This window comes from Petaurus breviceps, unplaced genomic scaffold (assembly GCF_028583685.1).
Source record: "Petaurus breviceps papuanus isolate PSGF00001 unplaced genomic scaffold, PetGlider_PUasm1.0 90740, whole genome shotgun sequence".
Lineage (NCBI taxonomy): Eukaryota > Metazoa > Chordata > Mammalia > Diprotodontia > Petauridae > Petaurus > Petaurus breviceps.
Genome location: NW_027187330.1, coordinates 13,991,340 through 14,012,326, shown reverse-complemented (window position 1 = coordinate 14,012,326; position 20,987 = coordinate 13,991,340). Strand labels below are relative to the sequence as shown.

At 36.0% G+C, this 20,987-nt stretch overlaps 1 long non-coding RNA gene across 1 annotated transcript in view; it reads left to right on the top strand.

The window, feature by feature from the left end:
• Positions 1–9,901: 9,901 nt before the first annotated feature.
• The window catches only part of LOC138145472 (uncharacterized), a 185,238-nt gene continuing 174,152 nt past the window's right edge, over positions 9,902–20,987 (top strand). The window contains exon 1 of the long non-coding RNA XR_011164236.1: positions 9,902–10,295. This is a non-coding gene — a long non-coding RNA (uncharacterized lncRNA). The remainder of the gene's footprint in view (positions 10,296–20,987) is intronic.

Genomic DNA, 20,987 nt, shown 5'->3' with positions numbered 1-20,987 from the left:
AAGTGAGAGTCAAGTGCAGTATGGACTTTGGGACCCAGTAAGTGGGAATGCATGGTTTTGCACCTGGGGCAAGAAACCGCTGAGATGCAGGCACAGCCAGCCAGCGCCACGTGGCAGCTTCAGCTCCTGGCCTGCAAAGTGTAGAGGCCCAAGCAACCAGTCTGAGGGGAAATTGCTATTGATTTAACCTGCTTGGATCTGGATTGAAGTGTAGGGTGGAGGTCCTAGGGTGTGTGTCCAGTTTGCCAGAGTGTGTGGAGGCCTCAGAAAGGGTACCCATCTAATACTTCTGGAAGCTGAGTAAACCCCAGTGTTTGGGGTGAAAGCTCCCCTTTCTGGTGGCAGAGTGCTCCTGTGGGAAAAAGCCCAGGACTCAAGTGACTGAGTGGTGACATGACCAGGCAAAGGAAAAGAAGCAGACAGAAGATTCCAACATTAGACTACTATTTTGGGGACAAAAAGGAGCAAAACATGGAACAGCAGGAAGACAGTGAAGTCAGAACTTCTACACCAAAAGCTTCAAGGGAAAATATGAGCTGATTACAGGCCATAGAGGACCTTAAGAAGCAGATAAGAGAAGTGGAGGAAAAATTGGGTAGAGAAATGAGAATGATGCAAGAAAATTATGAAATGAGAGTCAACCTCCTGACTGAGGAAAATAACACCTTAAAAAATAGACTTACTCAAATGGGAAAAGAGGCTCAAAAAGGCAATGAGGAGAAGAATGCCTTAAAAAGCCAAATTTGTCAGATGGAAAAAGAATCTCAAAAGCTCACTGAGGAGAATCATTGCTTCAGAATTAGATTGGAGCAAATGGAAGCTAATGACTTTATGAGAAATCAAGATGCTCTTAAACAGATCCAAACAAATGAAAGAATAGAAGGCAATGTGAAATATCTCATGGGAAAAACCACTGACATGGAAAATAGATCCAGGAGAGATAATTTAAAAATTATTGAACTACCTGAAAGCCATGATCAATAAGAACCTAGAAATCATCTTCCAGGAAGTTCTCAAAGAAAACTGCCCTGATGTTTTAGAACCAGAGGGCAAAATAGAGGTTGAAAGAATCCAACGATCAACTCCTGAAAAAAGATCCCAAAAAGAAAACTCCTAGGAATATCATAGCCAGGTTCTGGAATTCCCAGATTAAGGAGAGAATATTACAAGCAGCCAGGAAGAAACAATTTGAATATTGTGGAAACAATCAGGATAACCCAGGAACTTGCAGCTTCTACACTGAGGGATCATAGGGCTTGTAATATGATATTCCAGAAGTCAAAGGAGCTGGGATTAAAACCAAGAGTCACCTACCCAGAAAAACTGAGTATCATGTTTCAGGGGAAAATATGGTCATTCAGTGGTATAGAGGACTTTAAAGCATTTTTGTTGAAAAAAAACAGAGTTGAATAGAAAATTTGACATTCAGATACAAGAAGGAAGAGAAGCTTGAGAAGGTAAACAGGGAAAAGAAATCATAAGGAACTTATCAAAGTTGAATTATTAACATTCCTACATGGAAAAACAATAATTTAAACTTATGAAACCTTTCTCAGTAGTTGAAGGGAATATATATATATATATATATATATATATATGTGTGTGTGTGTGTGTGTGTGTGTATGTATGTGTATATGTGTGTGTGTGTATATATATATATATATATATATATGAGGGTTTATCGGCATGTATTTACAGGCATACATAGATAGAGGGCACAGGACCAATTTAACAGGAAGGGATGATACTTAAAAGGTGAAATTAAGAGGTGAGAGGGGAATATAATGAGAGGAGATGCAGAGAGACAGAATGGGGTAAACTCTCTCACATAGAAGAGGCAAGGGAAAATGGTCAAAATGGAGGGGAGGAATAGGAAGGCAAAAGGGAATGAGTCAACCTTATTCCCATTGAATTTGTCTCAGGGAGGGAATGAGATACATACTAAATAGGGCATCTGACCCTACAGGAGAGTAGGGGGGAAGGGAATGAGAATGGGAATGAGGGAAGGTAGGGCAAGCTGGTGGGGAGGGAAGTTGGAAGCACCCACTTTTGACAAGGGATGGGATCAAAGTGGAGAATAGAACAAGTGGGAGGTGGGATAGAAGGGAGGGAAAAATAGTCAGTCTTTTACAATATATCTACTATGTTATTGTTTTGCATTGGCCACACATATACAACCTATACTGAACTGCTTATCTTCTCAGTAAGGGTGGGTGACAAGGGAGGAAGGGAATGAATCTGGAATTCAAAGTTTTAAAATCAAATGTTTAAATATATAGATATAGATATATAATATCTATGCATACATATATATACATGCTATTATTAATACTATTTTACATGTAATTGGGAAATAAGATATACAGACACTGGGGCATAGATATCCACTGGAAAAGTCGAAAGGGGTATGGGAGAAAATATGGGAGAGAGCAGATTGGAGGAGGGGATATCCTGTGGGACTGCTATTTTGGGGCAGTGAGTAGGGGAAAAACGGGGAGAAAATTTGCAACTCAAAATCTTGCAGAAAAAAAAAAAGAATGCAGGCTATTTGAGAGCTGGTTCAGTTTAAATTTTATCTCAGTGATTACCAGAGCCTAGCACTTAGTAACTGCTCAATAAATGTTGATTGTTTACTTGTTTAGACTGTATTAATTAGGAAAACAAGAGACACAGAAAATAGAAATGTCAAGAAAGACCATCATTTTTGTGGTTCATGAATGCAAGAAAACATTTTTATCATCTTGTAAGAAATAGAGAATGCAACATATGCAGAGAAGCATGGAAAGACTTATCTGAATTGAACAAACTGAAATTAACAGAACCTGTAAAATGATATGCATAGCACAACAACCACAAAATTATAAGAACTAGCAGTTACATAATTCTTTACGTTTTGCAATATAAGAACTAAGCTGATCCTTCCAAAAAGTATGTGAAGTAGGTGCTGTTACTATCCTGATTTTATAGAAGTGGAAATTAAAGCATGGTGACTTTTCTAGGGTCACAGACTCAGTAAGTCTCAGACAGGATTCAAACTCAAGTCTCTCTAACTTCAGGTCCTGAATTCCATCCATTGTACCATATTTACACACTTATGTAAATGGAAAGAAGAGCAGCAAAGCTAAACTAAATGCTTTGACATTATAATGACCAAGCTTGGCCTCAAGGAAGAGAGATGAGAAGGCACCCCCACCTACTCTTTCCATTCTGTTTCTTTAAAGAGACAAGAGATTATGGATGTAGACTTTATTAATGATGTAAATGTGTTGCTTTATGAAAATGAAAAGGCCTTTTAGTTCTATTTTTTCTATTTTGCTAAATGTTTTATTGTATTGAATTTTGAATAAAATAAAATAAATGTTTCAATGTGTTTTAAGCACATAATCATTGATGATTATGTTAATTATAATTATTATAAGGAATAAAAGATTTCCAAAAGACCACATGTGGAGGTCAGTATTAAGGCATTTATAAAAGTCTTTTGGTGAGCCAATGTTTTCTGAAACCTATCTTTTTTTTTTCAAAGAAAACAAGCTTTCTTTTCATATTCCCTCCCACTTATAAACATTTTCCAGAAAAATGATTGCTACTGTCTTTGCCAATGTCCACAAATCTTATAATGTCCTGAACTCTTTCCTGAAATTTTATATTGAAAAGGAAAAGGCTAGAAGTCACATTGTGCTCAGGTATATTTGTTATTGATTTTATGTTAAGGATATTTAATTTCATAATCAATTCAGCTTGTAATTTATCTCACAGTAAAGTGAAATGTTGGTTTCTGATACCAACATCATAGATAAAACTTAAGGACATTTCAAGAGGAATAAATTACTATTTCCCTTTGGGAACATCTTGGTTTACAGAATAGGAGAGAAAGTTTAATTTGCTGAACTTTAAGAAAGATTTGATGGTTCAAAGTAACTCATATGATTAACCACTCTTAGAAACAGGATCCTCTGTTGAGTTGGGTCATTGGACAGTTGGAACTTAGGAAGTGGAGTATTTCTTCTGAATAAATGCTTTTTATTTCAATTAAATAACTTTTATGTATGACTTTTTTTAAATAGAAGAATCAATTCCCAATATATCTTCTTCTCCCGACTCCACTGAATCTTATGTTTTAACATGGCAAAATCTGAGTAAGAACTGAACAATAAATGCCTTTGATAGCATGTGTAGTATCCCCACATTTTCCTATATCTTTTATTTCTTTTTAATTTTTATGGAATTCTTATAACAGTGTCCAATCTAAATTGCTTTGTATTATTTAGCATATTATAATATACTCTATTGTAATAAGATTATAACATATTATATTATAATATATAATAACATAACATAACAACAACACAGTGCCCTTTATTTAACTAATAAAAGCTAACATTTATGTGGTGCTTTTTAAATTTGATCCTTATGACCCTGGTAGGCAGGTATTATTATTATTCCCATTTTATAAATACGGAAATTATGATGAGTTCAGGGACACACATCTAGCCGTCTTCCAAAGTCAATTTTTAAAGGATGAAGCTACTGCACTTTCTATTTCATAGACAAGGTAATTGAGCTAGAGGGGATAAGAGACTTACTCAGCTCATTCAGCCAGATAATGACAATGAAGCCAGTCTTCCACCCAAGTGATCTTTTCCCTACACTACAGTGTTTAGAGGTAGAAATAAAAGAATGGAAAAGTATACCACAGAGGCAGAATAGTGAATGTGTTTCTCAGTTAATCAGACTCACTCATTAAAGCAGATACAGAGAATCTAAAATTCCATAACTTCCACAGGGCTTCCATAATTAGAAGGGGAAAATGAGGTGGAATAGAACAATTAAACATCATTGTGTAGGTAGTTACCACAAGCTACTTAACCTTATTTTATTCTTGCTTTTTATAACACTGATGAATTTTTTTTTAATTTGATTCCTAGAAGTATTTCTTTTGGTGACATTCTAAAAAAAAACATTAAAAATGAAAAGAAAACAAGTGCTAATTATACTGTAAATCATTAGAAGTGACCAAGGCAATTTCTTTTAGATGACCTCATAAGGGAGAATAACTACAGGAATAACTAACAGAATGACAAATATTATAGTCTAAACAGCCAACTACCACAACTCTAGCACAATGTCTAGTTCACAAACTAGGGTCGTGGTGAGACATTCATATACTGGTAACAGCTAGAGTGGATCAATAAAGGTCTAAATTTAGAGGCAGTATTATTCATTGGTTAAAATGTCTGGCATATAATAAATGTTTGTTGATTAATTGATTCACATTTGTGTCCAATGAAGTAGCAGTGTGGTATAGTGGATGACATTTGGGATCCCTTTTTAAAAACATCTTTTTTTTTAAGCAATTGGGGTTAAGTAACTTGCTCAAGGTTACATGGCCAGTTATTTCTGGATGTGGTGCTAAGTATCTGAGCCTGGATTCGATCCCCAGGTCATCCTGACACTGGGGCCAGTGCTCTTACTCGCTGACACACCTGCCCGCCCCTAAAAATATGTATTTTTAACTTTAATTTTTAAACAATTCTTTTGAATTCCAAATTATTTTACTTCCTACAATCCCTCCATTACTCATGTTAAAGGTAAACAATTTAATATTAATTAAACATATGAAGTCTTGCAAAACATTTCCATATTAATCATGTTGCAAAAACGTACGAAAAATAAATTTATAAACTGTGCTTCAATCTGTACTCAGAGTTATTTAATTCTCTCTATGAAGGTAGATAGTATTTTTCATCATGTGTCCTTAGGAATTGTCTTGGATCATCATCTTTATTAGAGTAATTAAGTCTGTCACATTTGATCATCACTATAATATTACTAAGCACAGTGTTCTCATTTCACTTTGCATCAATTTATAGATAGATAGATAGATAGATAGATAGATAGATAGATAGATAGATAGATAGATAGATAGATATTTGCTTTTTGGAGGGCAATTGGGTTTATGTGACTTGCCTAAGGTCACATGGCTAGTTAAGTGTTAAGTGTCTGAGGCTGTATTTGAAATGAAGTCCTCCTGACTCCAGGGCTGGTGCTCTATTCACTGTGCCACCTAGCCTCCCCAGTTAATATAAATCTTCCCAGGTATTTCTGAACCTACCCTGATCAGCATTTCTTATACTACAATAGTATTCCATCATAATGTGTTCAGTCATTCCTTAATTGTTGGGCACCACCTTGATTTCCAATTCTTTGCCACAGGGAAAATATCTGTTGTAAATATTTTTTTGTGCATATAGGTCCTTTTCCTTTTCCTTTGATTTCTTTAGGATACAGACCTAGTGGTGTTATTGCTGAGTTAAAAGAGTATTAATAGTTTTCTAAACCTTTGGGCATAGTTCCAAATTGTTTTCCAGAATGATTAGAAAAGTTTACAACTCCACCAACAATGCATTAGTGTACCTATTTTCCCACATCCCTTCCAGTATCTGTTCTTTTCCTGTTCTGTCATGTTAGCCAATTGGATAGATGAGAGCTGTGTAGGGATTGTGGGAACTGAGTGAACCACATGGACTTAATTTTGTCATTCAATTCTGGAGCTACCTCAGGTCCCTTTCTATTCACTTATGGATCTAGTTCAATTTCTTTCTTGTGAGAAAACTATTAAATTATAGGAGTTGTGGGAAAACTTTATTTCACTCTTTGAACTTAGCCCTACATTGCCAGGAAGCTGCACCATTCTCACCTGTTACTTAGAGACCCTTTACTAAAGACCTATGGTATGCTGACCAGAAACCCTTTCAGATTCAAAGACTGATGAAAGGATATTTTTTTCTCACAATTATATATCTCAAGCAACAGATATGTCATATCTAAAGACAAGCTCCGTATTATATCCTGTTGCTTTCTTTTAATGCATAAAAATCTGGCTCCCCTTATATTTGAGTCTAATACCAAGTAGAGGAATTCTGGTCCCAATTTGTTATACAATTGGCATGCTTTGCTTAGTAAATTAATATCCTCAGAAGTTCAAACTTTTCTTACCTCAGTTATTTCAGATTTACCTGTTACAGGTGGTACCTTAGAGTTATTTTTGAAATATATTTTTATCCATTTCATTAATTATTTTCCAATTACATGGAAATTTTTTCATTCATTTATTAGCATTGTGAATTTCAAATTTTCTCCCTCTCTCCTGTCCCTCAGCTTCTTTTGAAAAGCAATTTGGTATAAAATATACATGTGACATCATGCAAAATGTTTTTCTGTATTAGCCATTTTGCAAAAGAAAATGGAAAGAAATAGAGAACTATGAACAAGTATGCTTCAAATCTGCATTCAGAGTTTATTAGTTCTTTTTTTTTGGAGGGCAATTGGGGTTAAGTGACTTGCCCAAGGTCACACAGCTAGTTTTTGTGTTAAGTTTTTATGAGGCCAGATTTGAACTCAGGTCCTCCTGACTCCAGGGCCAGTGCTGTATTCACTGTGCCACTTAGCCACCCATCATTACTTCTTTCTCTGGAAGTAGATGTGTTGTTTTGTTTTGCTTTTTTCCATAGGGGGTACTTTGGAATTGTGTCGATTAGAATTTCTAAGTCTGACAGTTGATTATCCTTACGATATTGCTGGTATCATGTTCAATGTTGTCCTGGTTCTACTCACATCATTTTGCATCAACTCAGATAAGTCCTTCAAGGTTTTTCTGAAACCGTCCTGCTTATCATTTCTTAGAGAACAATCACATTCCATCACAATTATATACCATAATCATTCAGCTATTCTCCAATTGATGGATAGCCCCTTGATTTTCAATTCTTAATCAGCTCTTTTACAAAGCTGCTCCAAATATTTTTGTACAAATAGGTCCTTTCCCATATTCTTTGATCTTTTTCTGGAACACAGCTCTAGTAATGGTATTGCTGGGTCAAAGGATATCCACAGTTTTAAATACCCCTGGACATATTTCCAAATATTTTTTTTCAGAATGGTTGGATTAATTCACAACTCTAACAACAAGACAGTAATGTACTAATTTTCCTGCATCCCTTCAAGCATTTGTTATTTTCCTTTTCTGACACATTATTCAATCTAATAGAAGTGAGATGGTACTTCAGAACTGTTTTAATTTGCATTTATCTAATTATTAGTGATTTAGGACTTTTTTATATGATCACTTATAGCTTTGATTTTTTTTTCTGAAAATGGCTTGTTTCTCATCTCTTGACCATTTATCAATTGGGGGATGGATCTTATATTTTTTGTATCAATTTTACTCATTTGAGAAATGAGACCTCTATAAGAGATGCTTGTTATAAAAATTTTCTCCAGTTTTCTGCTTAGCTTCTATTTTTTGTTGCATTATTTTTGCTTGTCCAAAAACTTTGATTTCATGTACATAGAATTCCCCATTTCACTTCACATGATGCTCTATGTTTCTCATTTAGTCATAAATTCTTTCAGAATCCCAAAATCTGACAGGTACATTTTTCTACACTCCCCTAATTTACTTATCATATTGCATTTTATATCTAAAGTATGTACTCATTTTGACATTATCTTGATATACAATGTGACATGTTGGTCTATGCTTAGTTTATGCCAAACTGATTTCCAGTTTTCCCAGCAATTTTTTGTCATATAGTGAGTCATTACCCCTAAAGTTTAGATGTTTGGGTTTATCATATGCTATGTTATTATGGTAATTTACTATTGCATATAATATACTTAATCTATTCCATTGATCCACTCCTTTATTTCTTTGCCAGTACCAGATTGTTTTGATGATTACCTCTTTATAATATAGTTTGAAATCTGATACTACTAGGCTGCCTTCCTTTACATTGTTTTTTCATTGATTACTTTGATATTCTTGAACTTTTGTTCTTCCAGATGAATTTTGTTATTATTTTGTTTAGTTCTACAAAATAATTCTTTGGTAGTTTTATTGTATAGCTCTGAATAATAAATTAGTTTCGATACCATTGTCATTTTTTATCATTCAGCTCAACCTACCTAGGAACAATTAATATTCTCCAACTATTTAGCTCTCTCTTTAATTGTGTAAAAAACATTTTGTAATTGTGAGTCCCTGGATTTGTCTTGGCAGATAGAATCCCAACTATTTTGTATTGTTTGCAGTTACTTTAAATAGAATTTCTCTATCTCTTCTTGCCAGTCTTTGTTGGTAATATATTGAAATACTTATGATTAATGTAGTTTTATTTTATATCCTGCAGCTTTACTTAAATAGTTGTTTCAAATGTTTTTTAGTTGATTGCTAAATATACCATCATATCATCTGCACAGAATGATTTGTTTCCTCATTGCCTATTCTTATCCTTTGAATTTCTTTTTCTTACCTTATTGCCATAACTAGCATTTCTAATACAATTTTGAATAATACTGCTGATAATGGACCTCTTTTATTCACCCCTTATCTTATTGGGAAGTCTTCTTTCTAGTTTACACAATTACAGAAAATCTTTGCTCTTGGTTTTAGATGTTTAGTACTTATTTTTGTAAAAGCTCATTGTATTGCTATGGTTTATAGTGTTTTTAATAGGCTTGAGTATTGCATTTTGTCAAAAACTTTTATCTATTGGCATAATCATATAATTTTTCTTGTTTTAGTTATTGATATGGTCTGTCTATTTCTTGACATTGAACTTTACATTAAAGTAGAACTTTGCTTGCCAGTGGGGAAGTGGGCACTATCACAATCTTCAGGCTTTTTTGCATGGCTGTTTTCAGAGCTAATTCTGTAAGTTTTTCAAGGGGATGTGATCTGGGGAGAGGTGTGGTCACTGCTCTCCTTGTCTGAGCCCCACTCCTTACCCAAGAAGGGCCCCTGGTTCCTTGCATCTACTAGTCTTAGTGCCCCTTTCCACCCTGAAAATGGATCAGGATGTGGGTATGGGCAATGAAGTCTCCAAACAGCATGGTTTTTCTCCCAGTGCCAGCACAGGGGCCCCCTGTAATCACTTTATGACCAGTTGCCAAATTTCCTTTACATTTCTGAGTGGAGAACAGCTGAAACAGCTGCTGTGACCACACCCACTTTCAAGCCATGTGCAGACCTATGTGCTCTGGGCCGGCCCCTACCCAGGTGTCTCAGACCTCTCCTGCTTTCCTAAGTGATCTTGCACTGGAAAAATGTCTCCCTCCACACTTTTATTGACTCTGTTTCTTCAGCATTTGATTTGAGGCATTCTTTTAAAGTTGTTTGGAATGGAATGTTGGGAGAGCTCAGATGTAAAGCTTCCTTTACTCTGCCATCAGCATGTGGGACTTCTAATTAGAAAGATTTTTCTTCAAAATCCCAACTCAGACACATTAGTAGGGTGAGTATTGGCTAATCATTGAACCTCTGTAAGTCTGTTTTCTCAAATGCAAAACAAAACAAAACAAAACACATGTTAATGCCTTTATTATAAACTACTTAATGTTTGTGGTTTTTTGTTTTGGGTATTTGTTTTTTTTTTTTTTTGGCAAGGTCTTAAGAGGGCTATAGTATATAAAATGCTTTACAAATCTCAAACCAGTATGTGTTAATTATTATTTTTCTATTCTATCCTTTGCTAAAAGGAACACTGTTTTGCTTTCAATTATCAAGCCCTTCCTTAAAATGTCCCATGACTTATGTTCAATAAAACCCTAATTATTGCATAGCGCATTATTTGCAAGTGCTTCAAACTTTGTGATGAACACAGATATGCTTTGGTGAGGTATCTTTTGATGCTAGAAATTTTAAGAGATGCAAATGTATAGCATTTGTAACCCAGGAGATTCAAAAGTAGTGTGATGCTATAGATATGTGCCTTTTTCTGGGAGGTACTGAATCCTGAACTGGAGATATACTCTCACTTCTGGTCCCTGGTTATAAGTAGCAGGCTTTTTCCTTGGCTGATACAAGGACATGGAAGGAAGAGAACTAAGAGGGGGTGGAAAGGAGGTAGAGATTTTGTACTCTTAAGTTCAAAATCAGTTTCTCCTAAGGAATATTCCCTGAAGGGCATTTTATCCTCAAAACTGCTTTATCAAGCTGAATAGCTATGCGACTTTTGCATTTTCAGATGCTGCATTGAGAAAGAGTTGAAACCTCACTGTTTTTCATTGACAAAGGAGTGCTGGGCAAGGGAGATAAACTCCCAAACTGTCTGTCAGGCTTTGATGGTACCCTACAAACTATTGTCAAAGGGAGGAGTCTAGAAGGAGAATTAGAACTTTTGTTTCCCAAACAGGTCTATATTTCCATAAGAGACTCAAGATGAGTTTTAAAAAGTATAATGTAAACATCATAAGCATCTCTATGGCAGGAACACAGGGCTCAGTCTGGAAACAGGGAGACCTTGGTTCTTGCCCCTAACCTGGCCCTATATATCCTTGGGTATAGCACTTTACTTCCCTGAGATTAATTTTTCCGTAAAATGAAGGGGTCTGAGCAAAACAGTCTCCTAGGTCACTTTCATATCTAATATTTTATGATCTTCCAGTTTGAAAAGTTTCCACCAGGCTAGGCTTTGTATTGAGAGGTAAAATGTCATAATGAATAGACTATATAACTTGGAGTCAGGAAGATCTGGGTTCAAATATTGCTCCTGATCTTTATTAGAGATATGACCATTAGCAAGGCATTTGATGTCCCTGAGTTTCAGCTTCCACATCTGCAAAATAATTTTTACAGCTTCTATGTCCCAGAGATACTTAAGACTCAAATGAGATAATGATAAATGGAACTTTGTCCTAGATAAATATCAATTACTGTCACTCAGAAGGGCAGTGTATAGTAGAAGATAGAGCACATCCTTAGAGTATTGGGTATCTGGGTTCAAGACCCACAGATTGGCATTGTGACCCTGAACAATTCACATAACCTCTCAGTTCTCTAGGAGGCATTTTTTTGGAGGGCAATCGGGGTTATATAACTTGCCCAAAGTCACAAAGCTAGTTTCTTTTTTTGTGTGTGTTAGGTGTCTGAGGCTGGATTTGAACTCGGGCCCTCCTGACTCCAGAGCCAGCACTCTACTCACTGTGCCACCTAGCTGCCCCTCTAGGAGACTTTCTAACAATACAAATTATGGTAGGAGGTGCTGAACTATGTTGGTAGAGGACGTTGCCTCACCAGGGAGATTTCTAAAACCAAAAAAGTTATCTCTGCCTCCTGGCTTCCTTGGAGTAGTAGATGAAATAAAATCTCAGCTTCTATAGGAGCTTTTGCTGATTCCTACCCCGCTCTCCTCCCCCCTTTAATTCTAATGCCTTTTCTGTGTTGATTATTTCCAGTTTACTCTGTGTTTAGTTTATTTCTGAATGGTTGAGTGCTTCTTGAGAACCAGAATTGTCTTTTGTCTTTCTTTGTATCTGTAGCACTTAGCAGTTTGTCTGGGACATAGTAGGCTCTTAATAAATGCTCATTGAATGACTCAAATTATAGGTCCAATCCGTAACCCTAAACTTATTGCATGTATATTAAAAGCAGTTACAACAGTTGTACTACATTCATTTTATTTTTCCCTTTTTCGAAGTTTATCACTAGAAGGTTGGCCACCAGTATATGTCTCTCTCTCTCTCTCTCTCTCTCTCTCTCTCTCTCTCTCTATATATATATATATATATATATATATATATATATATAATGTGTATTGCATGTGTGTATACATGTATTTTCATATGTTGTCTACCTGTGTGTATATATGTGTGTATCCATATGTTAATATATAATCAATCAATCAATAAACATTTATTAAGCACTTACTTTATGCCAATACTAGGCACTGTACTAAGCTCAAGGGAGACAAAGTGAGGTGAAAACCAACTAAACAAAAAACAGCATTCCTTGCCCTCAAAGAAATTACAATCTATGATGGAGTGACAACATGCAAACAAATAATTACAAAGCAAGCTAGATATACAAGATAAATAGGAAATAATTAGCAGAGTGAATGCATTCGAATCAAGAGGGACTGGAGAAGGCTTTCATTAAAACATGGAATTTAAGTCAGGGCTTACTGCAATCCAGGGAAAGCAATATTCTATGTGGAGCAGACAGAACACTCTAGGCATGGGCTATAGCCAGAAAAATGCCTAGAGCTGAGAGATGGAATTTCTTGTTCAGCCAGGAAACCATTATCAGTGGATTGAAGTACATGTGTTGATAAGTAAGGTATATGATGACTGGAAATGTAGGAAGGGGCTAGGTTATGAAGGGTTTTATATACTAATAAAGAATTTTGTATTTGGTCTTGGAAGCAATAGGGAATCATCAGAGTTTATTGAATAGGGGTGGGGTGACTTGATTGGAGCTATGTTTTAGAAAAATCACTTTAATGGCTAAATGGAGGATGGATCGGAGTGAAAAAAGTTGAGGCAGGCGGACTCACCAGTAGGCTATTGCAGTTATCCAAGCATAAGGTGAAGAGGGACTTCATTAGAGTAATGGCAGTAGCACATCAGTGAAGCAACCACACAAGGGGAATAATACATCTTCTAAAGCTTGATTATACTTGATTATACTACTAAAACTGCACTAAGATTTTGGGGACACCCTTTCTTACTTTCAGTGTGATGGCTGGCAACATTTTTATTAGCAGTCATCCTGCACATCTTTATGGAATGTCTATTTTCTGGGTAGTACTGTTGGATGATACAGAGTATAAAAAAGATAAGGTATTTTCCCTTTTCTTGAAATGTTCAAGGTTTACCTTGGGCTCCTGGGAATGAAACAATGAGAATGAAGATGTATTTAAAGGTATGGCTCTGATTCTAACTGAAGGTATATTATTGCATACCTTGATATTTATAATTCATATACAATTAGTAATTGTATATTATTGGAGGTATTATAACTGGAAAAGTGGGAGACATTGGTATGGACTAATAGAATCAGATATGACTTTGTGTAATAGTCCTTGTGAGCTGGGTCTTGAATGACGATAGGATTTTGCCAAGCTGAAGGAAGAAAAGAGAACTTTTCCAGGTGAAGTAGAATGAGCACAAAAAGTGGAGGTTGGCATGAGCAAGAGTCTTCTGGGAGAAAGTGAATACATTACTTTGGTTAGCTAGAGTACAATATGCCTGTTAGAGTAGTCGAAAAAAAAAACCACCCTACATGGGTATTAAAGGGGCCAAATGAACAGCAGTGTCACCCCCTAGACTATATGTCTTTACAGAGTGCAGTTACATGGGGTGCTGAGAGGTTATAAACAAAAAGGATAAGAAGACTGGTATCTTCAATAGTGCAGCACTAACTATAACTGAAGGTAGTCTTGAGAAAGAGATATTAATATGGGTTAGCAGAGTCTATGCTTAATGGAGTGTTTCTAGTTCTGTACCTTTTCAGTTTTTTTTCTTCTCCCCCTACCCTCTTTAGTTCTTCTCATAGCATAGAAATTGTGGCTATCTGGCTCCTTGCCCATGATCCCAAGTGTATCCTGATTGTTTAATGGTCTCTCTTTCTTTTTGAGGGGGGAAGTCAAGGCAATTGGGGTTGACATGCCCAAGGTCATACAGCTACTAAGTGTGTCAAGTGTCAGAGGGTGAATTTGAACTCAGATCTTCCTAACTCCAGAGCCTGTGTTCTATTCACTGTGACACCTCACTGCTCCATAATGGTCTCTTAAGAAAGTTTCTGAACTGGTTATTGATGTTAGTGCCAGGATTGTCTTCAATTTGTCTAAGGTGTCCTCCCTGTCTTCCTGTAGTGAGTGCTAGCCAGCCATTGTCTATTGATGAGGTTTCTCCCCACCCCACATATCTGTGAATGCCACCTCTCTGAGTTCTAGGTAAGGCATGTTGCCTGATAAAACAAGGGATCTGTACTAACACCAACCTCCATTGAGATTCAAAACATTTCTGAACTGAAAACATTCTGATTAAAAGGTCAGAAAAGTGAAGAAGAGAAAGGGAAAAGTGAGACATGGGAAATTAAAAACACACACACACACACACACCCAACCCTCAAAACAAAAAACAAGCTGCTGAGAGACTTGTTTCCTTAACCTTTATAGGGAACATAAGGTTCTCATTAAAACAATCATCCTTCAATAATTGCCCATACCCTTCTTCATGCAATGCACCAGGAGTGCAAGCTCCCACTGTGCCATGAGCCTTCTGTGCCTTGCCGCTCAGAAAATCGAACTTCCCACTCACAGCTGTTCTCAAATGGCAGAGCTGGGCTCATGGCACAGGCCCATGAACTTGGGTGCCAGCCGTCGGATCCTTGGTGAAGGCGGCCTGCCAGTCTCCGGAGCCTGCTTATCTTAGAATCTTTCATGGCATGGGGAAAATGACAGCCCTCTCAGGTCTTTCTCCACAGCATGGTGGTCTGAAAATCTTTGGATCAGACTTCACTCTCCAACTAGAAAGGAAAGTTACCGGTGCTATTTCTAGAATTAAAATGTCCTACATTTAATTTGAAGCTCTTCTGTTTAAACATGCCCATGCATGTACAAGCATGTGTGTGTGTGTGTGTTAAATATATTTATAGGAAAGAACCAAATGGCATATTGCACAAAGCACTGACCTTGAAGTCAGAAGACAAGAGTATGAGTTGCATTTCAGACACATTTTGGGGGAAGTCTGGTGCCCACTTTAGGCCTCAGTTTTTTTTTCATATATACAATGGGGTAATGCTAGAGACTAAGTCATAGGGATGCTGTGAAAATCACATGAGATGACAGGTACAAAGCACTTGGAAAATATTAAAACTCAAATATAAATGGCATATGTTATCATTATATGTAAAATACATTCTTCATGTTAAACTTTTAGGATAGAGGTGAGTAAGATGTCATATATTTAAATTAGACATGCCAGGTATCTAAGTGCATCTATCTCTTCACATTATGACCTATGAAATCTATGGGAGACAATATAGTACATTAAACAGGATACTGGCTCTGTGGTCAGGGGACTTGAATTCAAGTCCTTCGATGCTCACTATCTTGTAACAAGTCACTTAAAATTCCTAAGTTTCATTTTCCTCATTTTTAAAAAGGTGGACTAATTGACTTCAGTTCATTCTAGATGTTAGATCTTTGGTCTGTCAACAGGTTGCAGTGGAAATAGACCATGAAATCCTAGATCTAGAACTGACAGGTACCTAAAAGGTAAGATGGTTCAAGCTTCTCATTTTACAGATGAGGAAACTTGTCCAGAGAGATTGAGATTGGTCAAAAGTCACGCAGCTAGAAAGATGTAGACATGGGATCTGAACTCTTAAGTGGAATAATCTTTTCTCTGAACTACACTCTCTGGTCTGGGGTTTGGGATACCTGGGTTTGAATCCTTGCTCCAATGCTTCCTAGATATGTGTCTGTAAGCAACTCACGTTGGCCTTTATAGCCATGTTTTCTACATTTCTTGATAGAGATAATGATATTGAATTACCTATCTCACAAAGTAGTTTGGGGAAAATGTTCAGATACCATTATGGCACCATCTTACTTTTGATAATAATCTGTACTTGGTCTACACATGTTTTTATGTATGTTCGTGGATGGAGTAAATGCGTATGGAACAATAAATCTGTATGTATATTTAGAGATAGCAGAGAGATAAGCAGTGATATCACAGGAATATTTTGAGAAGTAGGGAACAAAGAAAGGACCATGTTTGTAATGGTAAAGAGCAGACAATATACAACAGAACGTGTAAATACAACTATCATTCATCCCCCATACCCTGGCTTTTCTTTTTCTACAGGCTAAGCATGTCCAATGCCTTCAAACAATCCTCATATGTCATGACTTTTTTATCTTAACAATAGTGATAGACCTTTAATTAGTTTTCTTCACACTGACGGCCAAGAACACTTTCTAATGATATCATTTCTCTACTCAATTTCAATGGCTCCTAATTATCTACTAAATAAAGTCTAAATCCTGAACCTGACATTCAGGGCCTTCTAGAATCTGACTTCAACCAGTATTTCAAAACTTATCCCATATTAATCTCTTTCATATATACTTTCATATATTTCTACCAAAATTGACTACTCTCTGTCTTTTCACCTTATTGTATTCTCTTCCAACTTCATCCCTTTGGTTGCATCAGAATTCCTAACTAGAATGGTCTACCACACCATATCTCGACATATTGAAAGCCCTCCCTTCATTTAAGAACTAAATCTGATGCTATGTTGTAGGGTCACACAACCTTTGGGAGAATAAACCTGTGAAAATAGAGAAGAGACCAAAAGTGTATTAAGTATTTAGTTATCACTCACTTTCTGACATGAGAAGGTGAAATGAGAAGACTTACATAAAGCCAGTCCTTTAGTTTTGTTTATTCTCAAGACCACATAAAGTATATAGCATAGTCCTAATCCCAGTGTTTTCCCAGGGATACATATTAATCTGGTAAACACAGATACAAAAGAAAATGATATTGTTATTGGACTACACAGAGTTTTGTTGTTCTTCATGAAATGTCTCAACTGTTTTTATATTATTAGTGATCTTTGCAATATTGTCAACTCTGTATCTGCAGTACAAGATCATTTAGGCTTTAGGGATAGGCAATAAAAAACAAAGTCAAGAAATAAAGTGCTATGTTCAAGCAACAGCAAGGAGGCCCATGTCACAGGATTATAGAGTATGGGGACAGATGTAAGACACGAGAAGACAGGATAGGTAGATAGGATTCAGGTTAGAGAGGATTTTATACGCAAATAGAACATTTTACATTTGATCTTGTAAACAACAAGAAGTCATTGAAGTTGATTGAAGTCAGATTAGGGTACATGGTTAAACTTGCATTTTGGGAAGAACAATTAGATAACCATGTGTAGGATGGCTATAGTGGAGAAAGACCCCAGGCAAGGAGACCAACCAAGGGGTCATTTCGATAGTGTATGAATGAGGTAATGAAGTCCTGAACTAGAGTGGTGGAAATGTCAGAAGAGAGAACGGGGGGGTAGAGGAGAAATGATAAGAAAGCAGAAAATATAGGACTTGACAACGGATTAGATATGGGGAGAAGAAAGCAAAGAATTGACAAGGACATATAAGTGACAAACTTAAGTGACTAGGAGGAGGATGAGACCCTTGATAGCAATAGGAAGGATTAGAAAAGGGAAACTTTTTTAGGAAAGACAATGAGTTAAATTTTAGCCATGTTGACCTTAAGGCATATGAATATGAAGTATTCCAGTCAAAATTTCCAATAAGCAATAGGTAAGAAGACAGATTACAAAGCGGATACTTAATAAAGATTTAAAAAATTGAATTAAAATAGCTATGCTCATAGCATACAATGAATGCTAAAAGAAAATAAAAATCTTGTGAGCAACAATGCATGACTACAAATTTTAAGCATAAGTCCAACAACTTCAATTTTTATATGTTAATCATTCCCAGTGAAGTTAGTAAGCATCATTTAAATAAACATATCATTATGTTTACAACAGAAGCTATAATATAATTGTAATATATTGCTTTTCTTATAACTGGTGAACACAAACTAGTTGGTAGAACTTTTTATGATATATATGTATATTAAAAGTTTAAAGATTCCTTGAAATTGATAAATTACTATTTACATGAATATTATTTAGTAATTATAGACAATACTCTTCTCATCATTGTGAGAGATACAAAATAATAAATGAGAAGCCATTCTTCTTGTGCTCAAGGGATATATGGTTAAGTTGCAGACAAGACACACACACATACACACACATATGATTCAATTATTAATACAAGCAAAATATAGAAGTCCCAAAATTAATGGTAGAATCAATGCAATTTTTTTTTATTGACATGTAACACCAGATAAAAGAAGCAAATGCATGAAATAGATGTAAGACTTGAGATCTCTTAAAAAGAGTCACAGAATTTCTGGGATGCAAGAGCCTCCAAACAACTTCTATGCTTATGAATTTGAATGAATTGAATGTGAACTCCTTGAGAGAAAGAGCTGTTTGATGTTTCCAGCCTTTATATTCCCAGGGCTTCGCATAATACCTAACAACACCTAACCTAAACAAATACTTAATGTTGATGTTGCTGAATCTACTCAGTCCCACAATATCCACAATATTTAGTCATCCATCCACTACTCAGAGACCTGTAATTCAGAGTAATCCCCAATCTCCAGGGCCAGACCATTCTATGTCTCTATACCTCAAATTGTTAGGAACCTTTATTTTAAAATTGAATCAAACTGTACCTTCCAGTGTGTGTGTGTGTGTGTAAATAATATCTTATATATACGATTTTTTTCAAATGTCTCTCCCATTAGAATATGAGCTTCTTGAGGGCAGAGATCATGTTTTTATCTTTCTTTGTATCCCCATGGCTTAGCACATGATCAGCATTTAATATATGCTTGCTAACTGACTGACTGAAAATGTCTCCTTGCAACTTCCATGCACTGCTTTTAGTTCTAAACTTTAAAGCTTAGAATAGTAAGTCAAATCCCACTTACATGTGATAATTCACCGATTTCCTAAAGATAGCTATTAAGCAAGCGTCCCCTGCCCCAAGTATGCTCTTTATAAGCCTTCCTCCTTCTAGTTCCTTTGCCTAATCATTTGATATAGTTTTCAGACCCCTTTTCAAACTGGTTTCCCTCCCCATCCTTCCTAAAAGGATTTCTTTCATATATGGGGCCAAAGCTAGTATCTGTTTATAGAATTCATGGGAAATTTCTTAGTTTTTTCAGGGGAAAACAGCAGAATAATCCATAACTTAATGGAAGCTAAAGGCAAAAGTTAATATTGGCCTATTAGTTAGCATTTCCCTCTTCCTTTCTTTTTTTTGTGACTTCATGATGACATCTGTGGCTATGTTATTTCATAACATTCTAAGAAGTTACAATACAGAATGAAATTTGTGTGAGAAAAAGTCAAATCCAGAAAGCACCCCACTCTCCTTAAGTAACTGAGACCTCCTCAATTCAGGCTATAATGACATTTTATTTTCAGATATAATGCTTTGTCACCCTTGCTTGGCTTGGCCAGCTCTTTCTAGGTTGCCAAATATGATGGTTCTTACAGCAAGCTTTGCCTGGAGTGATATGGCTGTAGGCCAGAGGGATGTCACATTTCAACAGAAGCCTATACAGCGAACAAATATGTTTTATGTATTGTTATTGTGATTCTACTCTTTATGTGATGGAGTGCTTTGAGCTAGAGGAAAATGTGTCTATAAAATTTTATAGGAGCTAATGATGCCAAAATTTAGTCCCCAGTCCCTTCAAAGAATTCTTTCAACCTAGGCTAGTACTAGGTAGGCATCATGGCTCCATATAGAAGAGAGCATAGAGGGTTTTCTTGAGGAACATGGGATCACGCATGCAAACATAATTAATGGGTTTAATCTGCTTCATTGTCATCCCATTTATGAAAGTAAATAAGCCTTCTTAAAAGTTAGCAGCCATCACTTATATAAATAAAATATAACTGACTATTTTACAACCAATTTGTAGTAGACACATTGTAGCCATCATCTATGGTAAATGAGAATGCACAAAACAGCAAAAAATGCAAAGGAAACATTGTTAAGTAAAATTTGTTTCAAGCCTCTCCACCTTAACCTTTTACCATTATCATAAAAAACTTCTCTCCACACACTCTACAGTCTATTCAAACTGGACTACACTTTGCCACTAAAAAGCACCTTGCTCTTTCCCACCTCAATTCCTATGGTTGAAGTATTCCATTCTCCCTAGTAAACTGTTGAAATCATACCCAACTTTTAAAGCATAACTCAAGTACCAATTCCATCATGATGCTTCCATTATCCCTTGTAATTGCTTACACCTTCTCACCCTCCCCAGCCTTACATAGAATTCATTTTGTACTTCTACATTATGAGAGAAAACACAACTTTTCATTTTAGTATTTTGGGAGGGAGGACTGCTATTTTCCTTCTATACTATGTTTGAGTTATTTTAAAAGGTTGTTCCCCATAAAGCTCCATCATATGAGAGTTACATTTGCCTTGATTGTCACTTCTCTAGCCTAATTTCTCTCATCAGTATATATTTGTTCCCTGGCTACTGCAAACCATGCACTTATATCTCCTTATCTT